This window comes from Tamandua tetradactyla, chromosome X (assembly GCF_023851605.1).
Source record: "Tamandua tetradactyla isolate mTamTet1 chromosome X, mTamTet1.pri, whole genome shotgun sequence".
In the NCBI taxonomy this organism is placed as follows: domain Eukaryota; kingdom Metazoa; phylum Chordata; class Mammalia; order Pilosa; family Myrmecophagidae; genus Tamandua; species Tamandua tetradactyla.
The window spans coordinates 13,138,635-13,163,814 of NC_135353.1; the positions used below are offsets into that span (position 1 = coordinate 13,138,635).

The 25,180-nt window shown below is 36.5% G+C and overlaps 1 long non-coding RNA gene across 3 annotated transcripts in view; it reads left to right on the top strand.

Moving 5' to 3' along the window:
* LOC143670355 (uncharacterized) overlaps positions 1–25,180 on the top strand; it is a 249,778-nt gene that overhangs the window by 166,592 nt on the left and 58,006 nt on the right. For all 3 annotated transcript variants that reach the window (XR_013169331.1, XR_013169332.1, XR_013169333.1), the window contains 2 exons: positions 10,538–10,611; positions 11,356–11,527. This is a non-coding gene — a long non-coding RNA (uncharacterized LOC143670355). The remainder of the gene's footprint in view (positions 1–10,537; positions 10,612–11,355; positions 11,528–25,180) is intronic.

Consider the following 25,180-nt stretch of genomic DNA (forward strand, 5'->3'; position numbering starts at 1 on the left):
TTGATGTTTTGGAAGAGTGTTACTGCTTCAGACCTCAGAGAAGATGAGAAACATTTGTTGGGGATTAAGGAAAGACTTGCTGCCACTCCATTGTTCTGAGGGGCTGAAGAGTGTGCCTCAGAGATGGCAGAGAGCCTGGTGCTGCTCTGGTACTTGGAGAGGATGAAGCGGAGAATAAGGTGGTCTCCCCACTGTTCCCCAGGTTTTAAACCCTCCCCCCCCAGCATTTGGAGAGAACAGGGCCACTGTGTAGGCCCGTAGAAAGGGTGGGAATGCTGCCTCCTAAAGCCCCTAGGATGTATGACTCTCAGGCTTTGAAATTTGATGGAGTTTTGCCCTGCAGGGTTTTGGAACTGTTTGGGTCCAGTGACCCCTATGTTTCTTTCAATTTCTTCCTATGGAAATTGTAACATTTATCCTATAACTTTCCCTCCTTTGTATATTTGCAGCAGAAAACTTGTTCTGAGTTTTACAGATCCAGAGCCAGAGGACAGTTTTGCTTTTTGACAGACTATGGTGAAATTGTGGTATTGTATTTGTTTTGTTACTGAAATAGTTTAAAGTTTTGTAATATTGTAATGAATGAATGTGTTTTGTATGGGTAAAGAGTATGTAATTTGGGGGTCCAGAGGGTAGAATATGCTGGCTTGAAACTGTTGTGTACCCAAGAAAAGCCATGTTCTTTAACCCTAATTCAATATTACTGGTTGGAATTTTTTGATTAAGTTGTTTTCATGGAGATATGACCCACCTAATTGTGGGAGGGACTTTTTGATTAGGTGGTTTTCATGGAGATGTGTCTCCACTTATTCAAGGTGAGTCACTTTCGGGAGCCCTTTAAGAAGGAACCATTTTGGAAGATGCTTTAGAGCCCACACATCCAGAGACTTTTGGAGATGCAAAAAGAACACTCACCTGGGGAAGCCTTTTGAGGAAGCCTGGAGAGAAAGCTAGCAGATGTCACCATGTGTCTTCCCAGATGAGAGAGAAACCCAGAACATCAGTGGCCCTTTCTTGAGTCACGATATCTTTCCCTGGAGGCCTTAGTTTGGATATTTTCATAGCCTTAGAACTGTAAACTTGCAACTTAATAAATTCCCTTTTTAAAAGTCATTCTGTTTCCCATAAATTGCATTCTGGCTGCTTTGACAAACCATAAAACATGTCAGTGAGGGAGCAGGAATCTTTCAGTCTGTCATGCTGTGTTAAGATTGGTCTGTAGGGGGACAAGGATGGTATCAGGCTGACCAATCAGGAGGATATTACAATTATCCAGGCCAGAAAATGATGGGGGCTGGGCCAGGGTGGACAGAATGGTGAGAAGTGGTCAGATTCTGGATATGTTTTGAAGATTGATTTATTTTGAAGATAGTGCAGAAAGAATTTTCTAACAAATCATATGTGGGAAAGAGAAAGTGAGGGGTCAAAGATGATTCTAAAATTTTGTCATGAGCAATTGAAGAATGAAGTTGATATTTACTGAGATCAAGAAGACTTCAAGAGGAGCAGTTTGTGGTGGTGGTGGTGGGGGTGCCATCAGGAGTTTAGTTTGGGACATGTAAATTTAGGATATCTATTAGACATCCAGGTGGAATGGTAAGTAGTTAGCAAAATGAATTTGGAGTACAGGGGAGAGATGCAGATTAGATTTATGAATTTGAGGATCATAAACATATAGATGGTATTTAAAGTTATGATAATGAATGAAATAACAGAAGTTGTGAGATAGAGAAGTCTAGGGACTAAATTCTCAAGCACTCCCACTCTACTCTGGGTTGGGGAGATGAGGCGGAATCAGCAAAAAATTCTGAGTAGTGAAGTGAAATTGGAGTAAAAAACAAAGAGAGTGTGCTGTTCTCAAAGTCAAGTGAAGGAAATGCATCAAGGAGCAGGAAATGATTAACCATGGCAAATGTTACTGATGGGTCAGGGAAGATAAGGACAAAAGTTGTCCATGGCACTAAGTGATGTAGAGGTTCTCTGGCAACTTGAGTAAGAACAGTTGTAGACATTCATGGAGAGGGGGGAAGCACACATTTGAGAGTGATGATTGGCTAAACTTCCCCAGAAATCTTTGCCTGCCTCCTCAAATCTCCATATCCTGTGCCTTCACATCACCCAATTCTTATTATTCACATTGTACTGAATTTTCTGCAATTGTATACCTGTTGTTATCTTCCCTTTGGTAGTGAACATCTATTTCTTTTAGCTCAGCATCTCTTGCTCATTGTAGGCCCTCAGTAAATAAGAATTGAAAGAATAAATAAGTATGAATAAAAGACACTAATCTCTCATATTCCTTGAAAAACTCCTTTTCAAATCAAGACATCTGTACTTTTTGAGAAATTAGTACTTGATCATTAATACTTCTGAAGCAGCACTGTGAACACTATGACCGTCCAAATTATAAATGAGCTATAGCACCACCTTTGAAAAACAAAAATAGAGCCACATGTTGGGTTCCTTTTCCAAAGTTCTTTTGCATAGTAAAAAAGTTAAATGTGAAGGCAAGGAAGCCATCCTGTTAGCAGAGAAAGCTAATGGGAAACTTTGATCCTTTCACTAGCAAGGTCCTCAGTGCATCTCTGCTGTGTTTCTGTCTGTTCTTATTTTGTTCGATATCATAAGCTTGTTTCTGCTGTTGCATAGCAATAGTATTAAAGTCCTTAGAAATACTGGCATCATAACACCAATGTCATTCATGTATAAATTAGGATAATAAAAGGAAAATTTTAATGATTCCAAAATAGTACTGAATGCAGCTCATTAATGTGTATTTAGTCAATGAGCTTCAAAAAACTTTTTATATGCTTGAATAACTTTAATAATAATAATAATAACAGAAATTAACACTCAATGAGCACCATCAATATGTCAGATATAAAGTGCTTTACAAGAATTAACTCACGTAATCCTCATAACATTACAATGATGAACCCAGTCATTCAAGATAAAGAAAGTTGAGTAACTTATCCATGGTCACTTACCTAGTAATTGATGGAACAGGGATATAAATCCAGTCATCTCAGACTCTAGAATGGAGTTTCTTAACCTCAGCACTACAGACCACACTGGGCAAGATAATTCCTTGTTCAGGGGGCTGTACTGTGCATTGCAGGATATGGGGAAGCATCCCTGATCTCTACTAGCTATATACCAATATGTCTCCAGATATTGTGAAATGTTCCTTGGGAGGGAAAATCACTCACAGTTGAGAATAATCATAGCATGAATATTTCAATCTCTGCTTTAAATCCAAAATTGAAAGCAAAACCAAAACGTATTACCTAATCATTTGTTCCAGACTAATTTAACATTAAGATATGATATCCTGAAAAATTATGTCTACAATAGAAATGAAAAAATCATATTTTCTTGACTGTAGCATCACTCTGGTATTTGTTTTCCAACTATGGGTAACTGTATTAGCCTATGGAAAAAAGTGACTCACACTGCATCAGCTGACCTTCAGTGCTAATTTTGTTTCATTCTTGGCTCTCCAAATGCACCTACCCCTACATATACTAGAAAGAATACATACCCTACCTGTGCTGCAAAGAGTTATAGATGGCACAGTAGATTCCATCTGCAGAATTTACCTAGATCTTCCTTTCTATTTGTCTGCTTCAGTCATTCATCTGTGCTCTTCCTTTCCTTTGCCCTTCAATTTCATTTCTTTGAACTTAATCATCAAGTTCTGTGGTAGTCATTAATTGTGATTCCCAAATATTTCTAGTTCTCTCCCATTATTCTCATACAGAGACATTTCCCAACTCCCTCGGGGTTGGATGAGACTATCTGACTTGATCTGGCCAATGGGTCATGAGAAGAAATGGTCTTTCTTTGTAGGTGTAAAACCCCACCAAAACTCTCTTTTTCATCTTACACAGCAACTGACAAAGTTTGAGATGGCGGTTACTCCTTTAGCCTAAATCTCTGATTGACTAAAATGCACAAAGAACCCAATTAACCCAGTTAACCCTCACTGAGTATTTCACATGAGCTTAAAATAAATGTTTATTGTTTTAAGGTACTGAGATTTGGGGGTAGTTTATATTACTGCTACATAATCTGGTACATATCCTGACTGGTACGATTTTCAACAACTAAATCATGTGTGAAAACAATTAATCACTTAGGCCATAGGATTAGCCCATCTAGAGTATCAGTTAATGTGGTTAATGGGTTTATAGATACTAAAAACTTGAAAACATCAGCTTAGGCACACCCTATCAGTGTGTTGTTACATATTTGTTACCTGAAAATGTGAAGTCATACCAAGTTGAAAAACATTCTGTATGTTGTTTCTTAACTGATTTAAGAGTCTTGTACTTGTCATACATAAATGGAAGTCAGATTGACATAAGAAAGATTGGCTCTTTATAAAGTATCATTAATCATTTCTGAAAAGATTTTTTTACAGACTTACTGATTTATCTTTGGATAATTTATTTTAAAGATTTTCTTCTAAGAAGGAATAGTAAGCCAACTAGCCTGTCCATTTATTTTCCTTGCTAGATTTGTCAAAAAGTGGCACCTGGTTCAATGAATTCATTCTTGCCTCCTTTTACCATGACTTTGCTGTGTAGCAAATTTTCATTGTCATGATGAGATTCTTTTCTCAGTTCAATGAAAAATAATTTGCAATTAATTTGACAGTTACAAATGAACATGTTCACTTTTGTTTTATCTGAGAAATCTGTATAAGCATTGCTTTTGAACAGTATCTTCAATGAAGAAAAACTGAAGCATAGCTATTGAAATGAATGTGTCAAAGAGGGATTGAAAGTTTGCCATTACCTAGTTGCCACTGCAAAGAGACCATGCTGGGGTCAGATATAGCCAAGGGAACCCTTTCTTCATGCATCTTGTTGTGATGGTATATATAGCTGCGTGAGGAGTCATAAGGAGGGCATGGACAATTAGATTCTGTGTGCTGCAGAGGAAACTGTAGATAGAGGCTCTCTGATTGCATTTTCCAAAAGTGGCAACAACAGCAGTTCTTCTCTTACTTCCAGAACCTTGTCACTCAGTCATCAAGAGATAGAATCAGTGTCCCTTCCCCTTTGAAACTGGGTGGGTTTTGTGACTACTGTGTCTAATAAAGTACAGTAGAAATGACTCTAGAACTTCTGAGACTAAGACATAAAAGATACAACTTCTGCCTGGCACTCATAGTCTCTCTCCCTCTCTCTGTCTCTTTCTTTCTCTCTCTCTCTTTAGGAATGCTTGCCCTTGAAACCCAGCTGCCATATTGTGAGGAAGCCTAGGCCACATAGAGAAAGAACCTATAGGTGTTTGGGCTGAGAGTCCCCATTATCGTCCCAGCAACAGCCAATATTATGCACCACACATGTCAGTGAAGAAGCCTTTAAGATAAGGGCCTCACCAGAATCTATCTGACTGAAATTGTTTGAGATAGTCCAAGTGAGATCCAACTTGCTGAGCATAAGTCAATCCCCATCATTGTGAAAGATAATAATCATAATAAATGATTGTTTTTTATACCAATATAAATAAGATGGTTTGTTTGGGAGCAGTAGACAACTAGAACAGAAACCAAGTGGTAATGCTACATGCCTGTGGTCAGATAGCAATTAGATGGCCATACCCCACAGTTTACTTCCTATCTTATAAATGTAGGCCTTCGATTCTTGTACCTGTAAGTTCTTCTTTGAACAACAACAAAAAAACATGTTTAAATAGATGCCCATAGGAGAATACTCATGGGTCTTCATGAATCTTATCCACAGTTAATAAATAACAAGGATTTTGGTCTTAGAAAAACAATTAAAGTTCCTGCTTATAGTGTATCATAATATTTCATCTTCCTTTGTTGTTGTTGGATGAGAAAGAGATAGGGGTTAGGGTTGGCATTTATAGGGTACTATTTCTTCTATATGACAGTCTCAAGGGACCTAGATGGCAAGTTTAGAGCAAAAAACAGCCCAGATTGTATGTCAGACATGTGTATCAATCTAACACTTGCTAGCTCTGTGATATTCAAGAAAGACCTAATGAACCAATTCTCACTTTAGTAAATAAGGAATTTAAAACCCAAAGAGGTGAATTTACTTGTCCAAGGTCATTTACTAGTTCTTCTAAATTTGAATAAGGTGCTGTATAAACCATATCATCATGTCCTATTTGTAAAGGTATTTGGCTACACTAAGGAGAGGGAAAGGGAATAAGTGAAACATTTATCAATTGCTTACCATGGAATAAAAAAAGGCACACTGTGCACATTAAATTCTTCAAGGGTCCTTTGTATATTGAGTTAGTCTTACTGAACCATTGAAAAGATTAGTAATCTCAGGTTATTAAAGCTACTTTGATGCCACAGTTAACATGTAACAGAGACAACATTTAGATTTATACTTGTCATTATGAGCCTGTTTACTCTGCCATCAGATCATTGTGCCATATTCTTGATTAAATTCATTTTATTTTGCTTAATGCTTATGAAAAATTTGATATCACTTTCATTTTTGCTTTGCTTTTCAGTTTAGAAGTTTTTTTCTTTCCCCCTCACTAAAACTTAAATTAATTTTGGAATTATTTGCTTTGCATAGCTCTATTCCTTAATTAAAAATACATCATAAATGTCATGTCTTACTAAAAATCATGGAATGTTAGTTCGTTTGAAGTTTCTGAAATAAAAAAAAAAAACCTTAACCTTTTCATGCAAACTGCTGTTCCTTATTCTTCATGTCCTGCCTTTCTGTTTGACTTTTCAGAAAGAATATAGCTCCAACTGATGAAAGGGGAAAGCTCCCCTCTGAGGACAACTCCCCAGAACCTTCATACTTTAATAGCAGAGAACCATTCTGTCAGACCTCAAACACAAATGAATTTAATAGTGGTTTGAGCGAGTTGGGGAGCTTTGTATTATGCTACAAATCCTCCATTAAAACCTTGACTGTTGATTATACATCATGGACATTCAGAAATCTTATTTGCTTCTCATCCTTTCCCTTACTTTATGGGAGGAGAGATGTGATTCTAGACATCAAAGACCACCGGGAGCATAGCTTCTGAATCTAGTCACTTCCATTCATGAAAGTACTTCATGAAATTTGAGGAAAGACGTAATGGAAAAATAGTGGATTCTTCCTTCTTACACCACTTAAAGAAACATGTTCTTTGGTGGTTTAACCTTAAAGTAAAAATACATATTTTAAAAATATGAATCTTGGAGTCCAACAGATTTGGTTTTAGGGCCTGATTATGAGTTATTATGGACAGCTATTAGGTGTAGCTCCATCAGATAATCTTGCCATGAAGTTGGGCAGGTAGCTTAACATCCGTGAACTCAGTTTCCATATCTGTTACAGAAGATGACAAGACCTGCCTTACACAGTTTAATTAGAATTAAAATATAAACTACTTCTTAAAAGATTTGCCATACACTTATTAGTGTATAATAGATACTCAATTTTTAGAAAATATATTTTAAAATGGATGTGATGGTTTGGAACTGTATGTACCCACCCAGAAAGCATGTTCTTAAAGTTAATCCATTACTGTGTGTGTGAACCCATTGTAAGCAGGACCATTTGATAACGTTACTTCATTTAAGTTGTGGCCCAGGATAGGTCTTAATCCTATTACTGGAGTCCTTTATGAGAGAATGAGATTCAGACACACAGAGAGAGAAAGCCATGGAAACAAGAAGCTGAAAGCAGTGAAACTTAAAAGAGAAAGGATAGACCAGCAGACACTGTCATGTGCCTTGCCATGTGTCAGAGGAGCCAAAGATTAGCAGCAGCCAGTCTTTAGGAAGAAAACACGGCCTTGATGATGCCTTGATTTGAACATTTTCCTGGCTTCAAAACCCTGAATTAATAAATTCCCATTGTTTAACTCAACCCATTGCCTGGTACTTGCTTTGAGCAGCCTATAAAACTAAATTAATGGGTTAGATTTGAAAAGTTGAGTTTTAAACATATTGACATGAGTCATTAGCTGAAGTGCTTTCAGTGGCTGGGCAGATGAAGTAAATGCTTGAAGGTCCAAGTATAATATAGGAGGGAGTAGTGGGGCCTGTGGAGTCCTGGAGAGGATGCCTCAGTTCAAGGCTTTGAAACTCAATTTTAAGTACAAACACTATACTAAACAAATAAAGCATGTGGGGTTCAAATGCACCTCACTGGCTACCAGACTGCCACACCTGAAATACAAAATTGTTAGACAAATTTCTACTGTTCCTACATCTAGGCGTTCTTTTTACTAGACATCTAATGATTTTCTATCTGATTAAATATTTGGTAAATCAATTTCCAGCAACATGTCAGGCCCTCATTAGAAACCCATAGAGATATGAGATAAAATATATTAAAATAGGAATTTAAATGTATAGGTAAGTACAAAGAGAAGAAAAAAGATATATCCAGGTACTGGAAAATAGGAGGGAAACTAGAATTTTGGCACTAAATGTGATCTGTCGATTGCCCGTAAAGTTTTCTATCCTCCATATATTCTCTAATAGAGAGGTTTATATACAGTTGGGAAAAAGGCGTATAACCTAAGGCCTTCAGGAATAAGATAAAGTACCATTCTTACATAAAGCAAAATTCCTTCCAAGAACTTTCCCATCTGATAAGACAAGACTATAATACCTCACACTGATGTCCTGAGAATACTGTGAGGAAGCCTGTTACCTGTCCAAGACCTGTAGTGTAATTTAACCTACACAATTAATCATTTTGATTCAATATAGCAATAGATTAAAGGATTAATGGATGAAAAAGCATGTCTTAATCTCAGTGCATGTAGAAAAAGTATCTGATTAAATAGAATGTCCATTCATGATGAAAAAAAAAAAGAAAAGCATTCAACAAAATGGGAGTATACTTTCTCATACTAATAAGGTGTATCTACTAGAAAAACCCACAAATTTTATTCATCATTGTATCAGAGAGCTTAATCAGTGCAATAAGAGAAGAAAAAGTATATATGTATATATATATATATATATATATATATATATATATATATATGTAAGTTAAAAATATATTGGGGAGGAAGAAATAAAATTGCCTTTATGCACAGATGATATAGCTGTCTATATAGAAAGTTGAGTGAACTCTACCAGCTATTAGAACTAAGAAAACAGCAATGTTGTTGCATTAAAGGGGAGGATGAAGGGCAAAAAAAAACAAACCAAAAGTGTCAGAAAGCCTGCATCTTTAAACACTTTTCCTGAAGTCCTACCCAGCAACTTCCACTTATATTTTATTGGCCAGAAATATGCCACATCGCCATCTCTACCTACAAGAGAAGCTATGAAATATAATTCCTCATCCCTTCAGGATAATGCTACTCTGAACAAAATTGGGGTTTTATTACTTGCAAGAAAGTGATATGGATATTCTGTAGAAATCCACAAGTCCGTACTAAATAACTGTAAATCTCTTCTTAGTTTATATGTGTAAAGACTCACTAGCAAAATGATACAAATTTTGTTCTAGTTGATATATGAACCTGATGTCATTTTAGTTGAACTTCTATATTTTTTCATGGATATTGATAAACTCACATAAGATAGAGTATAGCATACTGATTAAGATTATTCAGCTTAGCCACTTATAAGCTATGTGATTTGGGGCAGTTAAATAATCTCTCTGTGCTTCAATATCTTCCTCTGTAAAATGCAGATGACAATAGTAGCTACTCATATTTGTTATAAGGAATAAATTAATTACTATTTTTAAAGCACCTGGAACAGAATCTGCCACATAGTAAGTGCTATACATTTATTTCAAAATATAAAATATGAAAGAAAAGAGCCAATAATAGCCAATAAAATTTTGAAGAACACAAAGGAGTTCTACTAGATATCACAAAATATTGCAATATGGTGTTAATTAGGACAGGGTGGTATTGATGAAAGGATATAGAAATAGACCAGTGTAATAGAATTAGAGAGCTCAGCAACTGATGGTAGCATACCAGGGAACTTGGCACATGACATAGGTGGCATTAAAATTAGTGTGAAAAGATGAGGTAGTCATTAAATGGTGTTGGTTTCCCATATGGAAAAATACCACATCCCTACTTCCCAGCATACTCAAAGATAAATTTAAGATGTATTAAAGACATAAATGTAAAAAAAGAAAACTTTAAAGCCATTAAATGAAAATATAAGAGAACTTCTCTGTGAATTTAGGGTATGGAAGTATTTCTTAAATAGAATAAGTACAATCTATCAAAGAAAAGACAGGTTAATTTGACTATGTAAAAACTCAAAATCTTTATATAGTTAAACAAAAACAGTATGAAGAAATAAAAAGGTAAACTACAAACCAGGAAAATAAATGTGTGAAGCATATTACTGATAAATAATTAGCCACAATATATAAAGAAATATTGCAAATATATCAAAAAAGTCAAACAACTCAAAAGGAAATGATAAAAAGATAAAAGAACAGTGGTGAGGTCTGTATTCGTCAATATATTTATGAAGAGATGCTAAGCCTAAGTACCAAAGATAATCAAATTAAAACAATGTAATGTCGTTTCATTTTTATCTTATTAGAGAAATTAGGAAGTCTGATCCTTACAATCAATTGAAAGATGTGGAGAAATGGGATCTCTCATACACTCGGTTAGGTAAGTAAATTGATGAATAACCAATTTGGAGGGCAATATGCCAGTGCCTAGTAAAGTTGAAGATGCACACACCATGTACTCAGCAGTTTGGCTTCTAGGATAGAGAATATCACTCACATGTACAGATTTATTGAGGACTCATTTTGTGCCAAATACTGTTTGGCGTGCTTTACACAACCGAGTGAGATAGGTACTATTGTCCCTGTTGTAAAGACAAAACATCTAGACACAGAGAGATTAACTTGACTAGCAATCCATGGCTCTAAGCAAAAAAGCTGATATCAAAACCTAAGCAGGCTGGCTTCAGACTCTGCATTCTTAGCTAGAACTTTCATATCTTTCCCATAACAATGTTCAACTCAACATTGTCGATAACTTAAAAGTAATAACAATAATAATAATAGTAAAATAACCTAAATATATTTTACTTTCGAAATGGCTGAATAAAAGAGTGAGTAGTCATATAATTGAATGCCATATAGCAGTTGAATTAAATGAAGTGGATCTAAATGTATCAACCCAGCTCTTAAAACATAAACTTAAGTGAAAAACAAACTACAGAAGGATTCACATATTCTTTAGTGTGGTAGGTGGAGTTATGTGCCTCAGAAAAAAACATGTTCTTAATCTTCATCCCATTCCTGTAGGCATGAACCTATTGTGAATAGAAACTTGTGAAGATGTTATTTTTTGTTAAGGCGTGACTCAACTGAATGAGTCTGAGTTTTAATTTTGTTACTGTAGGACTTTTAAAAAGAAAGCCACTGGAAGGAGCTGGAAGCTGGAAGTCAACGGAACCCAGAAGAGGAAGAAAAGGACATATAATGTGATGGGAAAACCAAAGAACTCAAGGATTGCTGGCCAGCCAGAACAATATCAACCCTGGGAGCAAGCCAGCATCCTAGCCTCTGAAACTGTAAGCTGATAAATTCATGTTGTTTAAGAAAAGACCAGTTTGTGGTATTTAGCATAGCAGCCTGGAAAACTAAGACATTGATACAACTTCTGAAACCCAAAAGAATATTTTATATGAGTTATGAACACAAACACACTTAGTAAAATATACTCGTATGGACAGGAATGGTGTACACTATTTTTAAAATAGTGGTCACTTCTAGGGTGGGCCATGGTGGCTCAGCAGGCAGAGTTCTTGCCTGCCATGTCAGAGACCTGGGAATCTGCCTGCCCATGCAAAAAAAAAAAAAAAAAAAAATAGTGGTCATCTCAGGAGTTTAAAAGTGTGAGATTATGGGATTAGTAAGGAATATATTGGCGGTTCTGACTAGATTTTTAACATGTCATTCTTTAAAAATCTGGGGCAAATATGGCTAAACAAATTTTCCTTTACTTAGATGTTTGATACTTAATTGTACTATTATTTATAGTTTTCTTTGTGCTTGAAATATTTCATTATTAAAGATACAATGGTAGATTTATACAGGAGAAAAAATACTAGTGGTAAAAGAAAAAAATAACTTGAAAAAGATTATGATTTCTGGAAATACGGACTTCATTAATTCACATACCAAAGACATAACAGTGAATTGCATTAAATATTAAACTTAATGAATTAAAGCAACCCAAATCCACTTAAATGTTTTGGAAGCTAAAGAAATGCAGGCTTTTATGCGTGAAAGAGTTTCAAATCCATTTGACTATCAAGCAGACAGAAGGTCATATACCTTGACAATCTCAGCAGTTTGGGGAGAAAGCTGCATTTAAATTTAAAAAGCCAAGCAAAACAGACTACTACATTTGTACTGTTCCCATTAGAATTGCAAGCTATGGATCAGCAGGAAAGAGTGCTATCCAGGCTACTTCCAAGGCTATGTCTAATTGTGCAAAAATTCTCTTATATTTTATGCTCTATCCATATATTCTACAATAAGGTCACTTTTTTATGACTTGAGTTTTGTAAGGGGATGTTAATAGTGGTTCATTTTCAATTATTTAATGCCCATTGTTTTAGTTCACTAAAGCTGCCAGAATGCAATATGCCAGAAATGGGTTGGCTTTTTCAATGCAAATTTATTAGGTTACAAATTTATAGTTCTCACTCCATGCAGTGGTCCAAATTAAGGCATCAAGAATAAGATACCTTCTCTGGAGGAAAGGCCACTGGCATCCAGTGTTCCTCTGTCACATAAGAAGTTACCTTCTATGGATGTCTTCTGACCCTTCTCTCCTGGTTCTGGTTTCAACAGCTTTCTCCAAAATTTCTCTGGACATTTCTTTCTCTCTTAGCTTCTTTTGGCTCTGAGCACTCTCCAAAATGTCTCTGCCTTTTATCCTCTCATAAAGGACTCCCGTAAAGGGATTAAGACCCACTTTGAGTGGGATGGGTCATATGTCCATGGAAATAGCCTAATTAAAAGGTCTTATCCAAATAGGCCTGCCTCCAGAAGAATGGATTACAAGAGCATAGTTTTTTCTAGGGTACTTAACAGATTCAAACCACCACACCTATTCTAAACTAACTGAAGCCTGTGTTTCTATGATAACAAAACAAACATACTTGAGAATGGTTTTTAAATATGCCATGTTGATAAGAAGGATTTTGGACCAGGGCACAGAACTTGATTCAGATTGTGCCTTTATATTTTATTAATCGGGTGACCTTTGAGCTAGTTGCTTAATTGTCTAGGTCTCCAGCTCATCATATAAAAAGTAATGGTTCCCAGTGCCTGCCCATGGGAAAAAAAAAAAGTAATGGGCTGACATTAGAAGATTTCTGATAATCAACAATTTGGTACAAACAAAATTTTTTTGTTTATTTTTTAAAGTACAGTAAAAATGATTCTAGGATCTTAAAATAAAAGTCAACTTAAAATGCTGTTTTCCATGGCCAATGCCAGTTATTAAAAGTTTTCAAAACCTCCAAGCCTATTTACTTGTCTGCTCCATTGCAAAGCTGTTTTGTCCACACCAAGAAAGTGGTGTTTGATTTTGAGTCTTTGTTTTTATCAAGAGATGTAAGTCTATGTTTGTCCTTCAAAGGACAACATAAACTTTATATTGTAAAGCTGTGCAATAGAAATATAAGGGTGAACCATATATGCATTTAAAATTTTCTAGTAGCCACAGTAAAAATTTAAAAAGAAATGGGTGAAATTGATTTTAATGGTAATATTTTATTTAACACAATAGGTCCAGAACATTATCATTTCAACACATGATCAATTAAAGACATATTGGTGAGATATTTTATATTATCTTTTCATACTTAGTCTTTGCTATCCTGTGTGTATTTCACACTTACAGTACATTTCAGTTCACATTAGCCACATTTCAGGTGCTTGTGGCTACCATACTGGACAGCACAGGTCCAAAAGTAGGTGTAAAATGGCCTTTTAAAATGATTTAGTAACGGTTATCTCCAGTATCGGTACATCATACAGCCTGCTAGTAGGGAAATGGACTGATTTACATTAAGAGCCCTGGGCCAGTTGTGGGAGAAGAGGTTTTTATTCCAGTTCATGCTCCACAAGATTCGAGCATAGGGAGATCTGGCCATGGTGGACTGAAGTGGCTAAGATTTGGGCCTATTTGTAGGTAATTTCAATGTGGGGTAGTTTTGCAAAATTAATTTTTGCTAGACACATGGCTTGATTGCAAGCTTCAAATAAACTGAGTTCTAGTTGATTTGATTAGTTGAGCACAGTGTCACAGAATCTGTAAGAGGCTTTTGGCAGAGGATTGAAAATTATTTTTCATTTTCTTCCTATTGCTGGGGTGTTTTCTGGATTAGGTGTGTATGATTGGAATAATTATGTTGTAGGTCATGCATCATGCTATATTTCTGCCTGGCCTACAGCAAACTGAGAGATGGCTATTGCAGGCCTCTCAACTTCCCTTGATTCATGCCAGCCCATTTAGAGGACAAAGATGTGGCTGAGATGGAAGAAAGAATCAAGAGAGGAGTCTGAGAAACCCTGATGCATGTAAAAGTCCTGTGCCCTTTGTTTTGTAGTAGAGTCCCGCAGGCCACCCCTCTTGAACTTTTCCTTTCTTAATTACACACCCAGTTATGAGAAAAATGATGATGATATTATCCTCCATTTGTATTTTATTTTTTATTTTAGATATCCCTTTCAGATATATTGTTTATTTTGATTTCCACAAACTTTCTGCAAAACAAGGATCCATCCCTACTTTCTCAATTAAATAGTCTTTGACTTTGAGAAATCTGCAAATCAAAATCAGTTCAGGTCCCTGAGTCTCATTCTTCTTATCTTATAATATGAATACTACTATTTTCCTCCTATCTTCTTGAGTTTAAATGACATAAAAGTTTTGAAATGCATTGCATATTGTGTGAAATCATTAAATGTGTGTTACCCTCATCAATAAAAATTTAAGTGAAGAATTTAACACACTGAAAGGTCTGTTTTAGACATATTGCCATCATAATAGCTAAAGTAAACATGTTGGCATAAAAAGTCATGGAGTCATAGAGCTAGAAGGATCTGAGATTCAATTAAATAGTATGCATTGAGGGACGACACTGTGTGCCAGGCACTGTGCTAGGCACAGATGATCTAATTCACACTAAAAATCTGAGGCTCAGGAGGGGAAGTGTACAACTTCAGGGTCACATGGTTAATGCAAAATGGTGGTGGCACTAGAAAACAGTTTTCAATAACCACAGGCACTTTTCATGACCTGACTTCTTTCTGTTATACTTCCAAATTCATAGAATTTTGTTTTTTAACTTGTGAGTCCACAAAAACAGCATATTGGGGGCAGGCTTGACAGTATATGAATCAGTCATACTGGCAGCCATACTAACAATTGTCATCCTGGGCTCAAGGAAGGAAACAGAACTAACTTAATAACTTATAGCCCATGACAAAAATTCATGTTCACAATCATGACTAGGAGTCGTCTAAAAAGAGAGTCAAACATATTTTAAAAAATTGGGAGGGGGGATCTCTAGGTCAAAAGTATTTTCATAAAAATGGTTAAAATAACATGACAATCAAAAGAATATTAGATAACTTCTAGTCCAGTCTTTTTAATGGAGGTGCTTAGGAAACCACTAACTGCAGCTTCCTAATAAGCTTTCATTTGAAGAAAGACCTCCGATTTAAATATATAGCAACACTGATATTGTTTAGCCACTTTTTTGTTGACAAGTGTGGACACTTAGGTCAGTCAAGAATGGACACTTAGGGCACAGAGGTATACAGAGACTGAACATGACTGAACGTGACTGGAGCTAAGTCATCTGAGAGCAGTACCCTGGAGGGAGCTCTCACGAGTTATTTTTATTCTAGATGACCTGAGCTACTCTGGATCCTAGCTTGACTACTTGGCTCTGCCTTTTAATTCGGTGAGTTATCCTATTATCCTCAGTCAGATTTGCTTTCTTTCTTTGCAACCAAAGATACTTAAATGATAACCTTAAGGAGTGAAAGTGATTTGCTCAAAATCAGACAGTGAATGGCAAAAACTTGAAAGGATGACAGTTTTTTGGTCACCAATATGAACTCTATAGCTGGATACGTGGCCCCCATGTGGAATTCTCCAGTCTATAATAATTCTGAATGAATGAGGGCTTTTACTTTCTGAGCTCAAAACATACTAGATAATGTAGATATGCTTTTTTGCATAGTACTTTCTCTCCCAGACCTGCCCAAATTTCTGTGTATCCAGCTAGGGAAAGGCTAGATTGTTCCTTGTTTTGGCACACCAAACCTGACAGTATCTTCCTCTATAAGCAAAGATAACTGTGCCTTGGCACTTTATCAGTCAGGATTGTCTAGGCTTTGTTGTGATAACAAACACATCCTGAAATCTCAGTGGCTTACTACTTAGAAGCATTCTCATAAAGGTCACTGCTAGTCTGTCAGTTGTCCACACCAGTTCCTTTCCAAGGGTGCCTCAGAGACCCACATTGATTCCATTTTGTGGCTCTGTCTTCTCCACAAAAGGCCTCTATGATCACCCTGAGGATTAAAATTAAGCAAGGGCTTTTCACTTCCTTAGCTCAAAAGAGCTTTATTTCTGCTCACAGCAATAGTTTACCTAGTTTATTTGATGCTATGGACTGGATAATTATATATTACATTCCTCCTTTGTATGACAAAATTATTTTCAGTAATAATGGCTTGAAATGAGAAATGATGACTAGAAAAGAAGGGCAGTCAATGAAAATTTTCTTGGTGATATTACTAACAAGCTAGTAAAAAAAAGCAAAATAAAAATTATAAAGTAAAATAAGTATTTCAGTGCCAAAAAAGAAAAAAAGGCATGGATTCTTACTTCTTAGTTCCATTACTGTGACTTTTGATAAAAAGGGAAAATTAAGTGATGCTATTGGTCTGCCCCATTCATAGATTAAAAAAATAGTATTGCAGTTTTTGATTGTGAGATTTCTGTGAATTTGTCAATGACTCACCAAAATTGATGTTCTTAAAAGAAAATTGATGTTCTCTTCTTCATATTCACCCATAGTTGATAGAAGGATGCATTTTATTAGCTTCAAATTTTAAATGTTTCTTTCATATTAAGCAACCAGTTTACAAATAGTTAGGGAATACCTTAAACATAAGAATAATTTTGGTAAAGATTCATAAAATCCTGTTTCACAATAAATTCCAGAAATTTCAACATTGTCCATACCTTCATTTCTTTGGGATTAATTCTAGTGGCTTTCATATACCTCTGAGGTAAAAAAAAAAATGTAAACACAAATAAAAATAAAAAAATGTCTAGTGGTCACATAGTATGAAGTTTTATGCCTTTGTCTTTACAATCACTGTGCTATCATGGCTTATTTTGAATCCACTGTTTAAACACAGCGATATGTAGTACCACAGATTGAAGACAGGAACTGCACTCCAAGATGCTCAAATGATTCCAAACTGGTACAAATGTACTCTTAAAAGGAACTTGGACAGTTGAGTCTGTGTGTGTCAGGGCCAACCGTACTGGGCAGTTTTCCAAATTAACTTCCATGTAAACAACAATGTTTCTTAAAGGATTTTTAATTTTAAAAAGTGCTAATTGAAGACTAAGACATATACTATTAAAACTAAACAGTAACCATAGCAATTGTAATTATTTAGAACTTAGACCCGAAAATAAATTTGTTTTCAGGGTAATGTATCACTGGCATTGTTTAGAATGCTGGAATGAAGTAATAATAGCTTGTTCTCTATTATACACCTTTATTATTTGTACCCTGGTAGACTGTTCCCACTACCATGTTGGTTTGTTTTTTTTTTTTCAATTTGAAATAACTTCAAATTTACAGGAAGACTGCAAAAATAATGCAAAATAATACATACAACTCCCCCTCAGCCAGATTCCCAGATGTACCTGCATTTGGCATTTTGCGACATTTATTATATCTTTTCATCTTTTTATATCTATCTACTGAAACTAAATATTTGAGAGTAGGTTGCATATGTCATGCTCCTCTAACATTTGGTACGTTTTCGGAGAATAAGGGCACTCACCATGTAACCACTTTAGTACAGCTGTCAAGTTGAAGAAATTTAACTTTTTATAAAGCATATAGTCCATGTTCTAATTTGTTCAGTTTTCAATAATGTCCTTTTTTCTGATTATGATGATTTTTAATATTTATTTTGGTAAATTATATACAACCTAAAATTTAACTCTTTACTTCCTTTTAGATAATTAATTCAGTGGTATTAATTATATTCAAAATGTTGTGCCCCCATCACCATTACCAAAATATTTCCATCACCCTCAACAGAAATTCTGTACAAATTGAAATTTAACTCCCCCTACTTCCTACCCCTCACAACTTCTGGTAACCTGTATTCTAGTTTCTGAATTTCTGAATTTAATTATTCTGATTATTTCATGTCAGTGTGATCATATAATATTTGTCTTCTTGTGTCTGGCTTATTTTACTCAACATGATGTCTTCATGGTTATCCGTGTATCACAACTTCATTCCTTTTTGCAATTGCATTATATTTCAGTGAATTTATATACCACATTTTGTTTATGCATTATTTGTTGATGGGCACTTGGGTTTCTGCATCTTTTGGTAATTGTGAATAAAGTCTCTAAGAGCATCAGTGAACAAATATCTGTTCGAGTCTCTGTTTTTAATTCTTTTGACTATATATCTAGAAGTTGGATTGCCAGGTCATAAGGTAATTCTATCACTAACTTTCTGAGTAACCATCAAAATATTTTCCACAGTGCTTGCACCATTACATTTCCATTAACAATTAATGTATGTCCTGTTTCTATACAACATGCCCAACACTTGCAATTTTTCATTTTTTAATAGTAGCTATTCTAGTAGGTATGCGTATTTCCCTAATGACTAATGGTGTTTAGCATCTTTTCATGTGCTTTTTGACTATTTGTATATCTTCTTCGGAAAAATATCTATTCAAGTCTTTTGCCCATTTTTTGATTGGGTTGGTTTGTCTTTTCATTATTGAGTTGTAGGTTTTCTTTATAAAATTCTGGATATTAAACCCTTATCACATATGTGGTTTAGAAATATTTTCACCCATTCTGTAGGTTGTCTTTCTACTTTCATGATAAAGTCTTTTGATGATAAAATGCTTTAACTTGATAAGATGTATTTATCTATTTTTTTCTTTTGTTGCTCTTGCTTTTGGTGTGAAGTCTGAAAAATCATTGCTAGCACAAGACTTTAAATGGGATTCCCTACATTTCCTTCTAGGAGTTATATAGTCTTTGTTCTTATATTTATGTCCTTGTGTTAATTTGCATGTAAGGTGTGAAATAGGTGTCCTTTATTCTTTTGCATATGTAAATCCAGTTTTCTCAGACCCCTTTACTGAAGAGACTATTCTACCCAATTGAGTGGACTTTGCATGCTTGTCAAAAATCGATTGACCAAGTTTTTCCAAGAGCATCAACCCATTCCATCCCTCATCCCATATTTTCAACACTCCTTTTCAACATGAAAAAAGTTAGAGTGGGCATAACCCAAAATATCCCTAAAGATTAGGAGGATTAAAGGAAAAGGAGGTGTTATAGCAGAGGAGTTAGGACTTAACAAATGAGTATGACTACTGAATCATTATCTTGATATTTCTTTTTAGTCTCAAGTGTCTTGGAACAGCTAGAAGGAAAAACCTGAAATTGGCCAGACCTCTTGCCTCTCACCTTTTTCCTTACAAAAGTGCTTACATGTCCTCTCACATGTATTCTTAATATATTTTCTAGCTGTTTTCTCTATGCTATGCTGTGCCCTTTAAATCTTTCTTGTGGCATGGCCAAGAACCTATACCCATTGGCAAGATACTTTGGCAAGCCAGGCAAGAGACTTTTCTCTTCAACCATCTGGTAAGTCATGGCTATTGATCTGGAGGCTTGGCCATGTGCTTTCTTTCCTCTTGCTTGGCTCATTGTTATCCTCTCCTGCATCCTCATGCAACTCTGTCTCTAAGACACAACTCTGTGTTTAAGAATTGGCAGACTCTGATCTGACTTCCCCAGGATAAAAACTCAGTCTACTCTGAGTCTCTGGCTCCCATCTCAGAGGTGACAGGAGCCTGTCTCTGTGCTGTGTAGATCCAAGGAGACTCATAGTGGCAGATGATACTGCCCTTGAGACCTGACTCACACACACACTCTCTCTCTCTCTCTCTCTCTCTCTCTCTCTCTCTCTCTCTCTCTCTCTCTCTCTCTCTCTCTCTCTCTCTCTCTCCCCTCTTGGTTCTCCAAGACGTCCCCACACTCTCTCTTCTTTCATCCCGTCTGGAGACCACCTCTTGATTCTCACTTATCTGGGAGAATCTCCTGGCCCCTCAGACCATTCCTTCTGCTGGACCTGTTCCTCTTTTCACCCATTGACTTCGTCCTCTCCTTTGCCTCTATGAGTCTTCCTCTTTCACCTCTGTTTGGCTTTCAGTGCCTTCTGAGACATTCCATTTCTTGTAACACCGGATTCTAGGCTAAGGATTCTTCTACTAAACAATGTGTTGCCTTTGACATTCTAGGTATTCACCTCTGGTCTAGACCCATAATATGAATTACATACTTTCCGAAAAGAGTATCTCCCCTCTGGGCCTTGAGACTAATCTTTATAGACCCATTGCAGTCAAATATAATGCTTCCCTTCTTTTAAAGTGTGTTCACATTTTAGTCCTCAGGAAACAGGAAACTTACAGGTCAAAGTTATTTCCAGGAGCATTGTCCTAGATGTCTCTCAGGTGGGGCAAGTGCCCCCAAATCAGGAGCATAGATGTAGAAATCTCCTGGGGGGGAATATCCCAGGGATGCTCAGTAACACTTCCCAGGGATGTCCAATGACTTTACTTCCCATGTTCCCAAGAGATTGGGTCAGCAGAGATGAAAGGCTTCTCAAGAGTGTTGCCCAAGAATTCTTCCAGGCAAGCCTGGGAAATCCTACAGAAGCATAGGTCCAGACATTGCTCAGGAATGGTGCTATATGGGGTTTGAATCCCCAACTCCTTGACAGTGTTGTCCCAGAATTCTGTGCAGGGCCCAGGAAACCCTGAGCAGCATAGTTCCAGACATCTCTAGGAAAAGTGTCCCAGGGACGCCATGTGATTCTACTGCCCATATTCCCAAGAGACTGAGCCAGCAGAGAGGGAAATACCCAGCTCTGACATGCATTGGAAACCCCCAGCCACACTGGTGTTAGTGAGGCTCCTCTGTTTCCTTTTCCAGAAAAAATGGATTATATTGACCAATATAAGCTAAAAAATGGATTATATTGACTAATTTAAACCAAAAAACATGGGAAAGCATAGCCCTCCAATGGGATTCTTAATTACAGTACCATCCTTGAGTCTGTAAAAGACAATGAAATCAGTCAGAGATTCCCTGTGCCCAGATGGTTATGGCTCTTTATCAAGACAAGGACCTGAAAGGGACTTGTTGCTTGTGTTCTACCCATGTCTTTATTTCTATTAGAAAAGAAGATCTTCATAATGATCCCCTTTTAAAACTTGTTTGCTAAAAGCCATGGAGAAAATGTACCACCAAGTCAGTTAATTATAATAAGCTAAGGGAGATCACAGAGGAAAAAGGAAAACATGGTCCTTTTCCCAGGGATGTTAGTGGAAGCCCTAAAAAGTATACTAATGTAAGCTCAGATTCCCAGAAAGATAAAATTTTTCAAGGCACCCATTTCATCAGTCAGTCTGACAGAAAAAGCTGCAAAAGCTCTCCAAGGGCCTGCAGACTCCAACAACTGGCCCATTAGAAACTGCTTTTTCTGTTTTTATGAAGACAAAGTTGAGTAGAGGGAGAAGGCAAAGAGAGGTGAACAGAAAATAGGCTCAACTTACTACATTCACTGTTAAGAGTGCCTTGTCCTTCAAAGTCACCCAAATCATGGCTCCAAACCTCAAGGCCCTTGCTTCAACTGTGTGTCAGAAGGCCATTTGTAGAGAGAGTGCCAGAGACTTCCAAAAACCTTCAACCTCGGGACCCACTAGGGTGTTGCCCAAGGTGCTACCAGCATGGACATTGAGCCAAAAACTGCACTGTCTCCCAAAGGGGAGGCAGTACAGGCCCTTGAGCCCTGTTCATGGCGAGTGAAGAAAGCTGAGGGTACCTGAGTCCGCTTTTATGGCTCTGCTGACTTCACATTTGACCATCAAACTAGAGGAACCTTAGGTAACACTCAATGTAGCAGATACGATTACTGATTTCTTAGTAAATAATAGAGCCACTTACTCTGCCCTGGACTGCCACTTTGGAGCTACCTCTACTCAGTCTTGCTTAGATATGGGACTTGATGATAAAGCCAAAACTAGGACTTCATTACCCCTCTCCTTTGTAGTCTTGAGGGCATTTTGGTGCTCCATCAACTTTTCATTGTCTTTGAACGCCCCACCTCTCTTTTAGGAAGAAATCTTCTTTGCTCCTTGGGGGCCATTTTAAGACTAATAAATCTGATTAGTGTTTACCACCTTGGTTGCCCTGAGGCCCCTACTAGAGTAAGGCCTCTCCACATCCATAAAAGAGATACTTGAGCAAATCAACCCATCTATATAGGATGAAGGCATCTAGGCGCAAGCCCACTGAGTAGCCCCTGTCTGCATTCAGGTTCTCAGTCCTAGATCTTAAAAATGCATGTTTTTTTTTCACCTTTTCACCCTGACTCTCAACACCCATATGATTTTGAATAGCAAGGATTTATGATAAATTTCACATCCTACTCACATAGACAGTGATGCACCAAGAGTTTCAAAATAGTTCCCTCATTATTAAAATGCCTTAGCAGAAGACCTTACTAACATCCGACTGCCTCAAAGCACAGTTTTGCAATATATTAATTTTGTAAACTAACATATTCCTGGTATGAAAATGTATTTTTGTTTCTAGTCATTGCTGACCACAAGCCCTAGATAAATATAGAAAGTTCTGGAGGGTCTAAGAAAGTAGATTTTGTTAAAATAATGTAGATCTTTAGTCTTCTCTCAATGAAAGGTTCTTAACCGTTTAAGTACTCCTATCAAAATAATATCCTTTTTGGTGTTTATGTTAATTTTCTCATCCTTTATTTCAAAAGACAAGAAAACTGTTACAAAAGATTTGTTCCTTCACCTTGTAAAAGTAAGGTGCTAAAAATTTAACATATTACATGAGATGTGTTAAGAAGTATTACAATAATTAAAATACATGTTCCATCCTTCTGTTAACTAAATTTGTATAAGTGCAATGTTATTCATGTATTTCAACTTATGTAAAATTCTTAAAATCTTAACAATGTTCTCACTGTCTATGTTACAGCCTAATACTGATCTGTATGTAGCTATTCTGTAAAAATTACAGATCATAAAAAAGAACAAATTTTGCTTGTCAATTATATTACTTTGCTCTAAAGCTGCCAAGATTTAGATTTTCTTTAGCACACTGTCTAATTTAGCCTGTCTAGTCACCTTATTTAAACAACCTAATTGAGCTTTATTTGACATGGAACCTAGAATAAAAAATAAAATCTTAATGAGAAAATGAAAATATTTGCAATGTTCCTTAAGAGACTAGAGAAAAATGTAGAACTATTAAACTTCCACACCTGGGAAATTCTTGCTATTCTCCTAAGCATTTGGGCTCACAATTCAATAAGCCAAGCTCTCAATCTTGAAGCTTGCCCTTAAAAAATTTATCTCTGTAATGGCAAAGCTAAGCCTACTTATAATTAGTGCCTGAGAGTCATCCCCAGAGAACCTCTTTTGTCACTCAGATGTAGTTTCTCTCTAAACTAAACTGTAAAAATAAACTTACTACCTTCACCATATATATGGAACATGACTTCCAGGTTGTAAGTCTCCCTGGCAATGTGAGACACAACACCCAAAAATGAGCCTGACCCTTGTGTCATAGGAATTCTAAAGAATACCCTGAGCTCTCACTCAGTTTATTTCTTCCAGATTAGCAGCCTTTCACAACAGACTTCTCCTTGCCAGAGGCTGTGCTCCTCTTCCTCATGCTCAATCAGCCACCCTCAGTAGCATAGCCAGAGACTCTTATACTCCCACTAGGAGGGCCTGTGGTCCACTGACAGCTTGAAGCAACTATAGAAGATGGACAATTGGCCCAAATTCCCTTAAGGTTAAGGGAGCTAAAAATATCTGCAGGGAAAATGAGGCAGGGTTAGAATTAGGGTGGTGGCTGGCTGATGAACAGAGGGCAGATTCCAATGAGCAGTCAAGGCCTCAAGGAGAAAGGTATCTCTGAGAAGAATATCAACAAAAAGCACTCGGGGGCCAAACAACCCCCACCTGAATCAGTCATCTACAATCAAACATCTATGAATGAAGGAAAAGGAGAGAATAGTAAAATAGTTAATAAAAGTTACAAAAAGAACAAAAATCTATAAAATCAGATACCTCTCAAATCTCTTTTGTTGTGAAAATGCCCACATACCTTTTCACATGCATTCTTTTTTTTTTTAACATGGGCAGGCACTGGGAATCGAACCCGGGTCCTCTGGCATGGCAGGCAACAATTCTTGCCTGCTGAGCCACCATGGCCCGCCCCTCACATGCATTCTTAATAAATTTTCTACCTGCTTACTACTAAAAACACATAAAAAATCAATTGGCCAAAGGAGTGGAGGTCTCTTCCTGAATTCTTAATTTTATTCCATTGGTCTATATAACTGTCCTTGCATCAGTATCCTGCTGTTTTGGCCACTCTAGATTTGTAATAAATTTTAAATTGGAAAGTGTGAGTCCTTCAAATTCGTTCTCCTTTACTTCAGATGATTTTTTTCTCCAGGACCCCTTACCCTTCCAAATATATCTGATAATTGGCTTTTTCAATTCTGCAAAGAAGACAATGGAATTTTGATTTGGATTGTGTTGAATCTACAAATAGCTTTTGGTAGAATTTATATATAGACAATGCTTAGTGTTCCAACCCGTGAACATGGCATATCCTTCAATTTTTTTCATTCTTCATTGCTTTCTTTTAACAATTTTTTTTTTACATTTCCATGTTTAAGTTCTTTATATCCCTGATTAGATTTATTCCTAGATGGTTGGTTCTTTTAGATGTTACTGTACATGGAATTTTTTCTTAATTTCTACTTCAGATTGTTCACTACTAGTGTACAGATGCCTTT